Genomic DNA, 12,797 nt, shown 5'->3' on the forward strand with positions numbered 1-12,797 from the left:
ATGAGGTGACTCGGAAGCATCCTCGAAGGAAATAGTCAAATCCAAATAAGTGGTGAACGAGGCAAAAGCACCTTGGACACTTGGGATATGTTCCAGTTCACTGATCTACCACTGTTAAAAATGCACTCATCTTTGCTACAGCGGCATTGTAGCAATTTAAAGTTGATTCTACAAGGATAAGGCTGTAATGTTGCTGCGACGTGAGGAAACGTTCTCAAAAAAGTGTCTGCGGTATAAGAATGAGAGTGATGTTGCGTAGCCAATGCGGTGACTATAACCCTCGGGGGAAATGAAGAGCCAGGGAATTTATATGAAGGGTAGAAATTGCATTTGTAAGATACTTATTGACCAAAGCCGATCGACTTATCAATCGGAAGTTCTCTCGACTATCCGCCAACGACTAGTGCAAGATTTTTTCACTCCGTAAAGGCGATTAACCCCGAGAAAATGTTGATAAATTGCCAATTCTCATGTGTACACCAACATCCACGGATTGATTGGAAGGAATGTTAATTTGCCGAGTGAAATATAGCCTTTCGAGGTAAAATTAAAGATACGTTATTCTGTAAATTTGATTTACTTTTGCAGTCCTTTGATCTTTCGGTCATTCAATTTTTGATCCTTCATTCAACTGTTGGAGTAACGATACGGTTAAGAGGTATGTGAACCCAGACGAGAGTGTGATTGAAACCCATTCTTGTCTAGCAAGTTCCGCCACGAACGACAAAGTTGAATATCAAATCGAACGGTGGGTGTAAAATATCTAAGCACCTTGTAACAAGGTGGTACGTGAAATAGAGAGCTTCAAGCTGCAGTAGCGAAACGTAACGACTTTGCCCTGAAGGCAACTAGAAAACGTTCCATAAAATACCGTCGGGAAATCCTACCCCTGAATGCTTACAGATACCGGGATAAGTGAGAGTCTTTTCGCTTTAAGGATGATCATGCATCCTGCGCCTTCCCGCGAAGCCTTGATATTAACACCTCATATATCATTCAGTTTACACTCTGCGCAGTGCAGCTGACAGGGAGGTTACGCTGTGTGTACATGTATATTATACTCCTATACATATACGCGGTGTGGCTAATGCCATGCAAATATTCGTGGGTTATTTGCACGCGTGCCGTGTACACAACCTCCACATATATCATACACCTATATAAGTACACACAGTCTGCCTAATTTCCCGCAGTCGCTAACGAGGGTGTCTCTCCTATCTTCTTATCTCAAACCCAGAATCTTCCACCTTCGAAAATTCAACCTCGCAACAGCGATCAAGTAAAATGAGAGACTGGGAAGAGTAAAAGCAATTACGAGCAAAAATCCTGGGACAATTAAGACGGCAATTACTGGTTACACTTGAATCAATTTTCACGGTGAGATATTATCATAGTATATCATTAGTTTTTAAGAGTAATCCACAAACCTTGCATCTTCGTTGCAACGGACAATCTGAACACGTTGAAGCAAACGTTTTCAGTCTGGAGTTGGCAACGCATTTATGGTTCGGCTCCGAGTCCACCGTTCATGCGGTTCATACTTTGGTAATGATCGTAAATTCCGAGCTCATTGGGCAATGGTTCAAGGTTCAACGCGTTACAGAGACACTGCACCAGCACCGAACACACACGACCGCTTTGCTTCAACCGCGTATAACGTAGGTACATCCTACCAACCCTCTATCGATTGACATAAATTACTTCTCAACTATCTCCCAGCCGAAGGTATTCTGTGCAAAATTAGAGACATGTGAAATTCAGAAGGTATGTGAAATCGATGACGGTGCACCGTTATTCACACGGTGTGAAACTCCGAGTTATCTCGCCAGTCGTGATATACGTAACCTCGCGAGTTCTCGACTCTATGCGGTTCCAGCTCGTGAAGGTATAAAATACCGCGAAGTATCGCGAAGTAAAGAAAACCTGCCCCGCCTTTAAAAAATTTGATATTTGGGGACGACCGAAATCGGAATAAGAATTCAAAATCGACATCTCCCAACGCTGTTTAGCTTACTTCGTGACGTTTTGATCACGTATAAAACTTTTCATTGATACTAAACAATGTTCAGGGTTTCACTCGAGTGACATTTCAAACACGTAAACAGTCATTCGACACTTTTGCAGATTTTAATGAGCTGTATGATGACCGTGATAAAATACGAAAATTGTGTTGCGGGTTTGTAAATATCACTTTTGCGTTCCCTCGTCATTCGATCAAGATCAAGATCGTCACATGTGAGCTGCTTGGTTAGCCCATCGAGGCCTGAATCTTCACCCGGATTCTGATATCATTCACTGAATAAAATTTCGCAATGAATGTTACATCGGCCGGAAGATCCTCGAGACATCGGATCGGAAATCACACGACGACTCTGCGGTTTGCAGTCACGTGATGAACTGAACAATTCAAGCGGTGGTCACCGAAGCGTCGATTGCCGGTTGATACAATTTGTCGAGTCGTCGATGACCTCGGCGTTAAACCAATGCCAACGTGTGTTTCCTGTTTTTCAGTGTTTGCTACACTCGTCATGTGCAGAACGGTAGTTGATTGAGTTTAGGCACTTGGTAGTGATTCGGGTATTGATAACGCTCGTTGATACAGTGAGTATAATGTACCCGTGACCTGAGTTTAGGTCAACGCTTACCGGACACACGATGCTTTACTTTTGTCTGTATATGTTCGCGATAAATAGGCCGCTGTGAATTATGCGTAAGCATATTAGCGGCGATCCTGTTTCCGCATCATTGTCTACGAATATTCATGCACGTTGTGTCATAGCGGTACGCGTAAACGGCAATTGTTATGCAATCGATTTTGGTCAAATATATGGTCAGAGTAACGTTGGTCGACGGTGATAACTTTTTTTTACACTTTTTGCACCGTTTCTTTATCGATTCTCTGTCTTTGGCATATCTTGGACGTAAACGAAACCGGCTCAAAATCAATCCTGAAGATTTTTAGTTACTACATCACGTACGGTTTGTTAAATAAATGGTAAACGTGTGTTTTATTAGTGACTTGAGATTTGACTTGGGGTTAAACAAGAGAAAGAAAATATAAATACGGAATGCAAAAATTCACATCCTGTGTCTGTTTGAATTATTCTGAAAGTCCGATTATGAAATTCTTGAAATTAACGTTAAAAATATCTAGATCTTAACCAACGAGATTTTTCAAAGTAAATTCTGATTAAGTTTCGGTTTAAAATCACGTCATTAGTACGTACCTATGTACCTACACATTATTCGATGAGAAAAGTTTTAACGAATCGTGACAGCAAAATTTAACTATCGAATAAAGATAAGAGTACGCAAATAAGTCCTCGGCCGTTCGTAATTAGGGTGAAATGAACGAGTCGTTAAAAAGCTTTCGGAAAGAATAAATAAAGAGAAAGAAGTAAGAGAGAAAAAAAAAAAAGTTTCCGTTGAATCGAGATGAAAATCTCCAGCATCCAAATTACAAACTCAGGGTGATCTTAACCCCTGGCAGGCGAACAGCTGCCAATCAGCAGTAAGCTTACCAAAAGTTTGAGAAATAATTCGGAAATCAAATCAACCCTTCGAACAAAAAAGTTTCACGGGGCTCAGGCTGCTTCATTCACGCTCCGCAGGCGTAAGGCAGGTAACAACTTTTTTGGTTTTCCCAATTTCCCCTTCTTTCTTTCTTTACTCCACTTCCCTCAACCCTTCATCCAATATTGAATCCATTGACTCTGGAACACAGCTTCTGAAAAACTTTGGCGACACTCTTAGTATAGGAATGTTTCATCCGAAGACGATAATTGATTCTGGTTATTTAATCCGTGGTTAAACACACTCATCTTCGACACCCGCAGATTGTTTTCATCAAGTGACAAGTTGTTGGCTATAAATTTAGATCGCAATTTTACCGGGACATCCGGATTTATTTACTCCCGCTGCGATGCATTTTTAATTCACTTTCATCCGCAGATTTACAGCATACATCTATATCGCATCTGCCCGTATATCCACTTGACAATATTCATCCGTTAATTGAATTTCACTGTATCTACCCTGCAGCTGCAGCGTCCGTCTAGATTCTATTTAGACTGATTGCTACAAGGAGTTTTTATCATCATGAAACTCGGTACACAGGTCTGACAGATATAAAGGATAGAGAAAACGTCGTTCCAATTCCACGGAGCAATTACATCTGTGATCATTGGCAGTATGCTGATTTTTGTTTTTTGTTTTTTTTTTCACTCTTCATCCGTACGATATCGTTTTGTACCTCGGAATGTTTTGCTTTCTCTGAAGGTAAAGCGTGATTCGATCTTATAAATTCAGTAACAATTCCTTGTGAGATTTCGACTAGTCATGGGGGGGAAAAAATAAGACAAGTCAGTTAAAATACCTGCACGGTGCTTTCACGGTATTAGAAAACTTTGCCGAAGCAACGTCGAAACGCGGAAGTTGGTTTCTATTATTTTTACGACTTCCTGTCGCCCTTCACCGCCCCTAGGAATAATATATGAGTGTATACCGACGTCGTCCGCTACCGGAATTTGAAATTGATTTGCCAGCAACGCGGTGATAAAAATGATATAGGTATAATGTCGTCGTGAACCAGCATCCTGTTAGGCCCTGACGTAGAAAATAAAACAACGAAGAAAGAAAGAGGAAAATTGAGGTAAAAACGAAGCTCGGATAATAAAAATAATAAATCCCTCACCTCCCACAATATTCCGGCACGAATAATTTGAGGACGATGTAGGGATGATCCTGCAGGTTACTGCATCTTATCTCGTTAAGCACTTGTCAACTTGAACCGACAGACACGCAGCCACAGCTTCCGGTGAAGCAGGGTGATTAATTAAACCACGGAATGAGGAATAGCTGTCATCAAGGGAATTTCTGGTCAAGTAGCAAAGCTGCTTAATGGATTATAACAAATTTCGTATCCGCCTTTTTACCCGGAACTCGAGTTTCGCAACCATTTGGAAACTTCATTTGGTCGGGTTTCAGGAATTCTCAAAATACGTTTTTGTACATGGGTGATATTCGAAATAGCAAAATTTCACGCATTTCATTCACGTGACTTTGAAATTTGAAGCACGTTAATGCGTGCTAGTTACGATATAATGATACCATCAAATTTTCAAAGTCTTCTGTATTCCCTTAGAAAACCTTTGACTAATATTTCAGACCTTGGCAGTCTGGGAATTTGATAACATTGTGATGCCTTCAAAGAATCTCAGGTGATTTTGGAAACGTTGAAAAAATGGTTATCAAGAAATTACACTGTTCGCGATTCTGTGAGCTTTTTCAAAAATATTCAAAATCCTTTTGAAATTTAGTCGGAATCTCAATAACGAAGATTATTTTTAGAGAATTTCAAGAGAGTACGAAGCAAATTTGTTCGAGGACTTGAAAAATTTTTGTAAGCGTACTCTTCGACGATGTTGAAAAACGTTTGCTGAATCCTCTGCATGAGAATCCTTAAGGGTGTTTCGACTTTGGTTACGTTACTTTTGTGTTTCTAAATGCTTATCGGTAAAACCATTAACAGGGGTATCCCGCGAAAGTGTTTGAGGGCAAACGTACACTATACACACAGGCACACGCAGTCGTGTATTTCGAGATTATCAAAACCACGACTCTACCGCGATAAGGGATAAAGGAGGTTTGTTTGGGCCAAGGGTCACATAAACTTCCAATTCTAATCCTTCGAAAATTCTCATCCCATAAAATAGCTATCGTTTTAGTCCAAATAAAATAGAAATTAACGATATCATTATAATTCCAGAAAATTGATCAAATTTTTACATCGAAGTTGGAACTTGGACTAGTTTAAAATAATTCGTGAAATAAAAATCAATAATATTCGACACAGGTATAACTTATTGAAAAACATAGACAGGTTTCTTCGAATATTTGAAAAAATCATATGCAGCGCATGAAGAATAACATTGTAAATTTACTTAGATCTGTAGAACTGTAGAAAAAAAAAACTAGTTTAATACGGGATGATTTTTTTTTTATAACGAAGAGTTGAAATGAAACCATTTAACTGAATTGACTTTTTTACGTCTCCTCGAATGAAAATTTTCCTCGCCTCTCCCCCTGATTATCATAATTTAACCTAACCATTCTGAAAAAAACCTCTTGAATTTTATTCTGTCTAAAAATCGTCGCTGAATTTCACTCTTTGACTTTCTACGAAGAAAAAAAACATCGTGCTCGGTGGAATAAAATGAAAAATACTACTAGTGAAATAAAATTGATGCATCGCTGCTTTGGTGTTGATAAACTTTAATGAGGGTTGGAATTTCAGCGCAAACGCCGTTCTTCTGTTAATAAATAATATCCGGAGAGCCCATGCTCCGAATTCAATAACATTGAATGAAAATGATTCTCGAAAATACAGAGTGACAAACTTGGTAATTGCCGTGGACAAGCCACCTCGCTAAATCTTGTCGCTGAACAAAAAGCCTGGCCAAAAATTTTCAGGCATAAAACTTTGCTGAATTCATGAGCGTTTTCCCCATTCGCATGCTTATGTTTGGCAACTGAAAGAGGACAGTCGCTGTATAGCTTTCGGAATAAGAACGAAAGCTTGGGTCGAAAGGTCAGGCCACTCTCGGCCAGTGATTACTTCTCCTGAATAGAGGGTTGATATTTCACGTGGGTACATGAACTCGACTTAACCGGTCTGTTCACGGCCCTTCATCATGTATCAATTAATCAAACTGAGGACAGATTGATAACCCTGCCAGCTACGCATCCTCCGGAGAGCGTTTGATGAATTGTTTAATTCTACCGGATGGCGACGGAAACTTCCGCCTGGAATATTAATCGCAGTCAAGAAAAGGAACGGAATAAATAAGGGATCGGGATTCGATTAGGCCGGTCAGAATTTCCACGGGTTGAAAAATGGGCATAAGCGATAAAGGGGGGAAAAAAATTATTATACTCGATTGAGTGAAAATAACAATGAAGGATGCGGATATCCAAATTCATTGGAATAAGGAATATTGAAAAATGTACGGTAGGCGCAAAGCTTCGTCTAGTATGTATATTCGAGGGTGGGATGATATCTCGAACGTTCTAGAAAAGGGTTTGTGTCTTGGCTACGTGAAGTGTCGGTAACGGAATCTGTACCCAGAACCTACTGTATATAGCAAGTTTATCGACATATCTCCTTTGTATGTCTACTACCATACAATTTTCACTATCTCTGTCACTTATCTTCTGCTAACACTAGCATCTAAACTTACTTTACACAGCCAGTTCTGAATACAGATTCCGTTACCGACACTTCATTTAGCGAAGACACGAATCCTTTTCTAGAATATTCGCGATATCCCCCCACTCTCGTAATACTTACGGTATAATTCGCGTAAATTTTGCATCTTTCGAAAAAGTAAATTTCTGATACATAATCATTCGATTATTATTCTTTCATAGTTTTGCTGTTTATAATACGAAGTGCTTTCTTTTTGAAATTCGCCTTTTCACGTCATATTTATTGTCGTGAACATCGATGAAGATACTGCGCTCGAAGTTTCTCGAACATTCTCACTGAACAGTGTCGGCAAATGTGTGATATAAAATTACAAAGTATAACACACGCAGTGAAGCGTCGGACACGACTCGTGTACGTAAAAACTCAGGCAAAACGCGATGCAGAGGCAACGAGAAAGTTTTAACGTGAAATTATTATTATGAAGTTTTAAACTAGCTTGTTAAAAACTGTCCTTTTTGCAACCTAATACATTATCAACCTTGCAGGAGTAGGTTTATCACAAAGAGTAGTAATCATTTCGAAAGGTAGTTTCTACATCATTTCCCAGATCAAGTTGCCTGAACTTTTTTCCCCTTGAATCGATCATATTTCTTATCAATTCTTATTCATTTGTATCATAATTGAGTGAATACATATCTGACTAATACCCAAGGGGATGCAATCCTCTTTGTCCATCCTTAAAGAATAACCATCCGATCGATTGGTGAAAAAATATAATTATTTTCGCAAACGAAACATCGATTCCATTTACTCCCCAAGTATACAAAACCATCATTGCGAAGCAATTATTTTCACAATTTATTCATGTACAAAATGTAAAATTTCTTCAGAAATAATTAAGGATTTACACGACTAGAAGAATCTTATTCCTTTTACGATTCAATCTTAATTTTTTTTTTCTAAAAAAAAAATTGGAAACTACTTGTTTTTACGCCCCGGAATTTTTTTTTCGACTTTCGGGGTTCTTTGATCCGCATACAACGAATAATGTAAAAAATATCGCCGTTGCAAAGATTCTCGAATCTTTGAACGAAATTGTTTTCTGCAAAGCAAGAAGATGAAAAAATAAGTAAATTCAATGTTGTAATTATCTGACGATGATAGTGGAGTAAAAAATTGCGAAACCAAATAAACAGCAAAACACGATTTCGCTGTTCGGCCAAATTATTTTTCCAGGTGAAAACGACGGGCTATTTTCGCTGGACGGATCTTTTTCTCCTGGAAAACGAATCCTCGTCCCATTTCGTGTTCGCGTGTTCGCATTTTCGTTTTCGTCCGCGGTTTCGTCATCCCGACGGGCTTCATGGGGAACATAGAGATAGATGCTAGTGGTGGTATGGATTTTTCGAACCGCCAGAAAGATAAGAGAATCGAAAGCCGGCAATGTCGCAGCCGTTTCGACCGACAGGCGTGGTGGTCCAAGCCCAGCTGCAATACCATTTTTTTAATTCAATACGAATCTTTGGATTCCCAGCAATCGTTCGATTTGAAATTTATAATAGTTTGTCTTTAAAATCGGTTAAGGATTTACAGAAAAAAAATAGGAATCGTTGAAAGCTTGAAGAAAATCGTAGTAGAATGACGATAAAAAAAAATGAAAATACATAGATGAGACAGTTTTTGAGACACGATAGATTAAATTAACAATCCTCACATTATATTTCTATATATTAAACGTGTAACGATTCATTATTTCTTCAATTACTAAACTTCGTATTTACTCCATCGACTTAGTGATACGTGCCCCGAAAACTTTCTGGTTGAAGAAAAAAATAAATAAAAAAACAACAAATTGCATTCAAGGTACCGTGATGAATTTAATAAAATAAAATAATGAAGTGAAAACTTTCTCATTCCTCGTCAGAGATCCTTTTCATCTTAACTATAATCTAGCGTCAGAATAACGACCCACTGAATAAAAATTGTGTCTGAAAGTAGAGAAATTTATATAAAGCACGATGCCCTCGGGTTAAAAAATTCATGAGGATATCACGAGCTTAGATAAGCCAGCTATTACTCTTTCGTTCGTTATCGTAAGAATTAGTGAAGAGAAAAGGAGGAGAGAGAGGAAGTGTTGATGTTCAAAAAGAGGAGACGGACTCCTTGGCTTGCAGAATTGGCAAAGTGGCGGGTACCGAGAGGGGCAGGTATTCTTTACAATTTACGAGATGAAAAGCTCATTTCAAACTTGAGGAAAATTTTAGTATACATATACATACATGTATATATACATATATATATATGTGTGTGTCTGTGTGTGTGTGTGTACGTTGTATACATTCTTCTTGTGAAAAGTTCTCCAAGCGTGAGGTCACAGGGCACGGTTAGGGTTAGGTGTCTACTTTATATTCAAAAATATACCCCTGATACTAAACACTCTTTCATCCCTTGTCTTCCTCAATGTCTGCTGCAGAAACGTAACCCTCTGAAAAATTTGCCAACAAACTTGGCACAACTAGAAAAAATTTTCTTTCACCATTCCGTCGCTGAGAAATCATTTGAGGAATTTTTTGTTAAGCAAAATACATCATCGTATTGAAGAAAAAAATTTTGAACTTATTAAAATTGTTAGCAATCAAAGTCGTTCAAAATCATGCGACATATTTTGCGGGTCTACAAGACTTTTAAAATAATCTTGATCGCGGATACCGTGAATGATTTTAATACCTTCGGCAGTTTTAAACAAGTGATATTATCGGCGGTAACCGAGCAAAGAGAGGTTTGAAGAAACGGGTATATTAGAGAAGAATTTCAAACCGGATGGCATAGCGAAAGAGTAGAGGACATCCATCACAGGCGTGCTTCATCATCTTGCTGAGAGTGACGCGAGCCAAAACGTGATGCACATAAGATTGGAGAACTTTACTTGTTCAACACTATAAATATATGCGATGTTCAGAGGCGGGGTTTTAGAAGGCAGATATTTTCCCTGCGGCAAGGAGATGCAAGGAAATGAAATTCCCAGGATGCGGAACGCGCGTGGCCGTAATAGTGCAAAGGTCGATTCGTATGAGATTTCAAATCGGTCAAAGTACCAAACATATCACGGCGCAGACACCTTCGTGATGAAAAAATTTAATTATAACAATGCTGATATGAACCAGCAGAGGTATTCAGAAGTATGTGTTTCCAACGTTACAAAATTTTTATTAATTTCGTCTCGAGTGCCACGAAGACTAGTGAAAAATTACCGGTCAGACCAAAACAAGTATGATAGAAAAAAAAACTTATGGTCGGGGCGCGTTTTTATTTTTCTCACTAGCTTAATTCTCTTTGATCACTTGTGTAATTTTAAGCTTAAAAGGGGAATGCGAATTGGACGTAGCTGTGTGGAAATGAAGTAATTTCATTTTATCTAAAGGTTGGAAAAAGCGGTGGAACATCTCGTCACGGACCTTTAAAATAAAAAAAAAAAATAAAAAATTAGAAATACCGTTACAGATAAAAATCAACTAATGTTACGTACAGAAACGGGGTTGCGAAAATGATCGGTCTTCCTAAACCATTTCAATCCTGCAACAGCGTTCAATGACAGATGGAAAAGATACGCATCTCAGGCACCTGCGAATTCATGATGATCCATCACAGAACTTGAAGTAGAAATTTGCGAGAATTACTGTGAATCCCTGAAGGTGAACCCTGAAGGTGAACCCTGGGCTGTAAAAAGAAAAATATCTACCACGGTGGCCCATGAAAGAGTCGCATGATAGTGAAAATATCGTTCCATAATTCACAAAAAACGAATGTCGATCAGCCTAGTAAAATCTACTCCCGGTTTACTCGTTCTGTAATACAAACTTTGATCAGAACCATGAAATTTTTCAAGAACTTATTGTCAGCACTAATACTATACCCATAACCGTTCCACTTTGGTACATCAGTTTGAAATCCATTCAGCAGCGTTACTCGAATCAGGGTATTTTCGACGCTTTACTTCCCATTGATCAATACCAATCCCGAGTTGGTGATGAAACATTTCATACGCATCCACCGGACGTTAAAGGAGAACGTTCATCGTTCAAATTCCAAATTGCAGAGGATAGCATCATTCCTCTTGCTCGTTTCTCCATAAATATATCCTCGGAAATCTTCCCGGTTACGTTTACGGGAAATGACGTCCCAGAGTTGGCGCAGTGTTGCATTGATCCGAAAATTCGACGCTTAGCTGTATCCGTCAGTCAGGATAGTCTCTCGATTCGTTTCATTTCGTAGAAAGCTGAGCACCGGAGCGAAAGGTGATAATCGACATCAATCATTGCACACCGTTCAATAACTGCAATAATAATCTACGAACAGTAAAAACTCTATCGCAAAATTTATCCCAGTCATGATTCCTCGAGTTTCAGAGTATAGATTTTACATTAAAATCCTACGCGGGTATCAAGACGAAAATTTTCCCTCCGAGAATTGTATTGTATCAAAGGACGCGTTGAACCCAAACATCGGCCTGACCAATCGCTAATCGTTACGGTGCCGAGCCTTGAGAGCCGGGCGAATTACGGTGAGCCCACACAAAGTCAAATCCGAGGGTGGAAGGTACAGTCAAAGTCGTATCTAAGGTGAGGGGGGGTTGGCAAACCGGGGGAATCGCCCAGGGCGGCAAAAACGAAGAAAGCGAGTTGGCCGAATGCGAACACATTTGACCAAGATATTTTACTTGACGATAGCATGTAAGAAAAATTTTTTTTCTCAACATATTCGCTTCACATGTTCCTGGAGGTTCTTTCATGAAATTGTTCATCTGTCATCATTGATGAATGAACAGAGTTGAGAAAACGAGTTCTCTTGGGATGAATAATGTGTCGTTTGCTTATCAACCCCTGACAGATTTTGACAGAATTTTTGTGTAGCTTGATTTTTTATTCGAATAAATCACATTGAAGAGAATCTTTTTTTTTCTCTCTCCTCATAAGTCGTGCAGTTTTTTAAAACATATTTTTATGAAAATGCTGGAAGATTTTGCATATTTAATTCGTTTCTGAATCGTCACGCAGTGAATGTTCATTTCCAAATGTACGATTTCTATCCGTTAACCCTCGGAGTGTACAACTATTTTTTCGATCATATGAGATCCAGTGTTTTTTTTTACGGTCTACCGTTTCAGAACTACTTACTCGTCCCATCAACGTGAAAAAATTCTTCGATATTCCTCAAATATTGTAAAGTCAATCCGCCGTAGTTCAAATGTCTCTTCGGAAATATTAAATGATGGAAAAATATTCCTTCAAAATTGTCGTTTCTATGAAAAAAGGAAATTATCTGAAACAATGGTAGTTTTTTAAATTTTTCACACCTTGGGTGAAAATTTGAAAAAAAATTGCGTAAAATAGCGATAAAGTCGAAACTTGAGAACAAGATCCGACACATCCTGTGTGTTCTCCGAAGTTGAAAGATACTATAATTCACAAACGAGGAATTACAGAAATCGATTTTCACCGAGTAATTCGATTTTTCTCATTCGCAATATTACAAATCATTTTTCGCCAGATATTCTTGCCATTTCTCATTTGTCTTTCTTATTCGAGCCTTT

General features: G+C 38.7%; 1 protein-coding gene across 3 annotated transcripts in view; it reads right to left on the minus strand.

Annotated features, from left to right (window-relative positions):
• The window catches only part of LOC107227254 (octopamine receptor beta-2R), a 169,405-nt gene that overhangs the window by 118,462 nt on the left and 38,146 nt on the right, over window positions 1-12,797 (minus strand). The gene's annotated exons all lie outside the window — the stretch shown is intronic.

Source organism: Neodiprion lecontei, chromosome 3 (genome assembly GCF_021901455.1).
Source record: "Neodiprion lecontei isolate iyNeoLeco1 chromosome 3, iyNeoLeco1.1, whole genome shotgun sequence".
In the NCBI taxonomy this organism is placed as follows: Eukaryota; Metazoa; Arthropoda; class Insecta; order Hymenoptera; family Diprionidae; genus Neodiprion; species Neodiprion lecontei.